Here is a 5,006-nt window from a genome sequence, read left to right as displayed (position 1 = left end):
GCCTCAGGGATCGGCGCTGGGTCCACTGTTATTTGTGATATATATTAATGATTTGGATGAGAATGTAGGAGGCATGGTTAGTAAGTTTGCCAGATGACACCAAGATTTGTGGCATAGTGGATAGTGAAGAAGGTTATATAAGATTGCAACAGGATCTTGACCAATTGGGCCAATGAATGGCAGATGGAGTTTAATTTGAATAAATGTGAGGTGATGTATTTTGGTAGATCAAATCAGAGAAGGACCTACTCAGTTAATGGTAGCGAGTTGGGGACTGTTACAGAACAAAAAGATCTAGGGGTACAGGTTCATAGCTCCTTGAAGGTGGAGTCGCAGGTGGACAGGGGAGTGAAGACGGCATTCAGCATGCTAGGTTTTATTGGTCAAAATATTGAAGATAGGAGTTGGGACGCCTTGTTGAAGTTGTACAAGACATTGGTAAGACCACACATGGAATACCGTATTCAGTTCTGGTCACCCTATTATAGGAAGGATATTGTTCAACTAGAAAGAGTGCAGAAGACATTTACGAGGATGCTACCAGGACTTGATGGTCTGAGTTATAAGGAGAGGCTGGATAGGCTGGGACATTTTTTCCCTGGAGTGTAGGAGGCTTAGGGGTGATCTTATAGATCTTATAAAATAATGAGGAACATCAATAAGGTCATAAGTCAACATCTTTTCCCAAGATTAGAGGAGTCTAGAACTAGAGGGCATAGGTTTAAGGTGAGAGGGGAGAGATACAAAAGAGACCAGAGGGGAAATTTCTTCACACAGAGGGTGTTGAGCATTTGGAACGGGCTGCCAGAGGCAGTGGTAGAGGTGGATACAATTGTATCTTTTAGAAGCAGTTAGACAGTTACATGGGCAGGGTGGGTATAGAGGGAAATGGGCCAAATGCGGGCAAGTGAGACGAGCTTAGTGATAGAAACTGGGCGGCATGGACAACCTGGGCCGAAGGGCCTGTTTCCATGCTGTAAATATTTATGACTCTATGACCTCGCAGGTGATGGGCTCAGGGGGAGGGTAGTTCAAATTGAGGAACAGACTTCTTAAGGCTGCTACCCTTTTCTTTCTGGGTTTCTGACACCCTGTAAGGTCCGGAGGGGGAGGTCGGGCCGGAGGGGAAGTCGTGCCGGAGGGGGAGGTCGGGCCAGAGGGGGTGTCGGGCTGGAGGGGGAGGTCGGGCCGGAGGGGGGGGGTCAGGCCAGAGGGGGGGTCGGGCCGCAGGGGGAGGTCGGGCCGGAGGGGGATGTCGGGCCAGAGGGGGTGTCGGGCTGGAGGGGGAGGGGGAGGTCGGGCCGGAGGGGGGGGGGGTCGGGCCGGAGGGGGGGTCGGGCCGGAGGGGGAGGTTGGGCCAGAGGGGGAGGTTGGGCCAGAGGGGGAGGTTGGGCCAGAGGGGGAGGTCAGGTCGGAGGGGGGGAGTCGGGCCGTAGGGGGAGGTTGGGCCGGAGGGGGAGGTCGGGCCGGAGGGGGGGGTCGGCCGGAGAGGGGGGTCGAGCAGGAGGGGGAGGTCGGGCCGGAGGGGGAGGTCGGGCCGGAGGGGGAGGTCGGGCCGGAGGGGGAGGTCGGGCCGGAGGGGGAGGTGGGGCCGGAGGGGGAGGTTGGGCCGGAGGGGGAGGTTGGGCCGGAGGGGGGGGTCGGCCGGAGGGGGGGGTCGGGCAGGAGGGGGAGGTCGGGCCGGAGGGGGAGGTCGGGCCGGAGGGGGAGGTGGGACCGGAGGGGGAGGTGGGGCCGGCGGGGGAGGTGGGGCCGAAGGGGGAGGTCGGAACAAAGGTGACGGACAGTACAAAAGGGGGGGATTGGGCTCAGTCTGGAAGTAGTGGGTTCAGTCGGAGGGGGGGGGGGGGGGGTGGGGAGGCTGGGGAGACTCAGTCTGGGGGAGGAGAGATGTCAGTCTGGGAGAGAATGGGGCAGACCAGGGGAATGTCAGTCCAGGAAGGCAGGGGTCGGACTGGGTTGCAGCAGGAGGGAGGTCGCACCGAATCATACCGGGAGGGGGGATGTTGGGTGTCGTGTTGTTCACCCTGGGGTAACATGAACTGCACACGATGCAGTTAAATGATCAAGCATTCACCAAACGTAGGTGTTGGTTCAATAAGATTTATTGAACTTCAGTAACGAAGCACACAGCTGCCTGTGGGTTAACTCTCTACTACTCCAAGTAAACTAACATTAACTATCTAGACCAAGCAAGCTCTGATCCACGTGTAGAAGGTGTTGAATGATTTGTACACCCTGACTGTCACTACAGTTGTCACCAGTGAAAAGAGGCAGAGTGCTGATGCCTCGTGTGTTTTATAGTTGGAAGCCCCCCCTCTGGTGTTCTGTCTTGTGATTGGTCGTGTTCTGTTCTGTATGTTGATTGGCTCACCTGGGTGTCTGTCACTGCCTGCTTTTACCTCATGATGTGCATGGGTGCATTTTATGACAGTGGGGGTCGGGCGGGTTTGCGTCGGGAGGGGGGAGGTATCGAGCTGGGGCCGAGTCGAAGAGTGTGGGGTCTGGGTTGAGGGGATTGTGTCAGATCAAAGAAGGGTGTTTTGGGGCTGGCGGGGGTGTGGTCGGGGCAGGGAGAGGGGGGAGATCGGGTCATGCCAGGAGGGGATCGGGTTGGACCGGAGGGGGGTGGGTCATGGGGGGTTGATCAGGTCAGGCTGGGGGCAAGTCTTGTCAGACCGAGGGGGTATTGTCGGGTTGGACCCGCCGGGGGCATGCTCGGGTTGGGGCCCAGTGGAGGTCGGGTCGTGGGAGGTGATGGGCCAGTGAATGAGGTGGGGGTGATGTGGTGGGTCCCCTAGGTGGTCATGTGAGTGGCGGGGAGGGGTTCCCTGCGAGGCTGAGTCTGGTTGTTTAACTGGTTACTCTGGGGTTAGAAGTGATTTTTTTTCCTCTCGAACTCGAGTAACTATCAGGGTAAAATGGGCGGAAACACCTGCTGAATTTAGTGATTTAAACCGCTTCTGTCGGATGGTTCCCAGCCTTGCGCAGTTGCCTAGAGAAAGTTAGTTCTTTAGGGCAATTGACTGGTAAACCCTTACGTGGGAACTTCCTGGAGGAATTCACCCGTGCACCATTGGAGTATACGGGGTGGCACGGTGACACAGTGGTTAGCACTGATGCCTCATGGCACCAGCAATCCGGGTTCAGTTCCAACCTTGGGTGACTGTGTGGCCTTTGCATGTTCTCCGAGTGTCTGCGTTGGTTCCCTCTGGGTGCTCTGTTTCCTCCCACAGTCCGAAGATGTGCAGGTTAGCTGGGATAATGGGGACAGATTAGGGGAATGGGCCGGGTTGGGGGGTTCTTTCGAAGGGTTAGGGCAGACTCGATGGGCCAAATGGCCTCCTTCTGCACTGTAGAAATTCTATGGTCCTATGTGTCATGATATTCAGGTAAACATCACAGCACATACATACATACACACTGATGGACAGATCAACGGACCAATCAACACACACACAACACGACAGCCAATCACAGGCAAGAGCATACTGTTGCTAACTTTGCCTTGGTTCAATTGCTCTGTTTTATTACCTTTGCTCTCGAGTCGCCAGGTATCTTTATGATACCGCCACGAGGTTCAAGTCCGAGTAATGATCAATAATCCAATACACCGATTAGTAAGATTTAAATCAAAGCACATTTATTATACACAGTAATCGCTATTCATGCACAAATTCTACGTCTAAGCTACTTCTACAACTAACAGTCCTATACTTAACTTTGGACTGGCCCACCAGGTCAGGGGAACAAATGGCCTTTCGTTCGGGTTCTGAGTCTACGGGATTCGAAGTTGGTACGGATTGGTAGCTAGGAGCGCCTGTCTCGTAGCGAGCGTTGAATTAAGACTTGCGTTAATCGACGATCACTGCACCGGTCACGGTCAATGTTGGTTCGTGTTGCTGGGTGACCCGGGCAGGAAGAAGAGAGTGATTTGAACTTGGGGCTCAACTCTTATAGTCCCCAGGGGCTTCCTGCCTTTCGGGACGGACCCTGTACCTGGTCCCAAGTGATTGGACTTTGTCCCAATCGCTTGGTTCGATTTTCTCCAATACTGGAATGGTTCCCTGATCGATGGGCGGTCTTGAGGTGCTCGTTCACCTCCTTTGTGTTGGCTCCTGCTGGCGCCGAAGAGTCTGGCTTTGCTTTCTGTGTCCAAAATGTTGCTTATTGTTCCCGGGGATTGCTCATCAGTATGCAGATGGCTGTTACTTTGTTATGCTGATGGTCGCTGGTATCGATATTGTCTGGCCTTTCCAGAGGTAAATACACAGCAAACCTGCAGCTGCTGGTTTTTGTCTTGTTGGCTGACTTTCCCATCAGCCTTTGCCGTTCGCCATTTTAAATCGGGAGTTGGCCAATTTAAGTGGCTACAATACACAGTACAAAACAGGGAACACCACACTTCCTGGGCACTCGAGCAGGAGACAGCTCAGGGCACAGAGCTCATAGCAAGCCACTCAGACATCCACCATGTGCTGAGTGCCACTACAAGATAGAATTAGGAATAGGTCCACAGATTCAAGGGTTATGGTCGAACATCAGTAAACAGTTAACCAGTGTAAATAGATGTTTGAAATAAAACTGAGTTGTACCATTCGCAACCGTGTTGGTTCGTCTGTGTAGCAGAGTACCCAACACTTCACTATGGTTCTCCCCCGTAAATGCGACGTGGGGAAAGCAGGAAGTTATGGGCCAAAGCCTTTCCAGGTTGAGCCTTTGAAGGTTATCGGGATTATTTGGTTGACATGTTATTCCTTGCTCAGGGTTACAAAGTTAATGCTCAGAGTGAACCGGGCAAGCTGTTAATCCATCTCCTTACTCGCTCCAAAAACAAGTTCAAATTCAAATTTGAATCCGATTCATAATCCTCACAAAAGAGACATACAAGATCCAAGCTGACAGGAACAGGCGTGGCAGCTGATCTCACACTTGATCCTCTGCTTGATCTTAGTCGAAAGGCAGAGAAGGTCATCAAGATCATTCTTGTTAAAGATCACAATCTA

The sequence above is a fragment of the Scyliorhinus torazame genome, chromosome 3 (assembly GCF_047496885.1).
Source record: "Scyliorhinus torazame isolate Kashiwa2021f chromosome 3, sScyTor2.1, whole genome shotgun sequence".
Taxonomy (NCBI): Eukaryota; Metazoa; Chordata; class Chondrichthyes; order Carcharhiniformes; family Scyliorhinidae; genus Scyliorhinus; species Scyliorhinus torazame.
The sequence above is the reverse complement of the archived record's forward strand: the minus strand, read 5'-3'. Positions refer to the sequence as shown.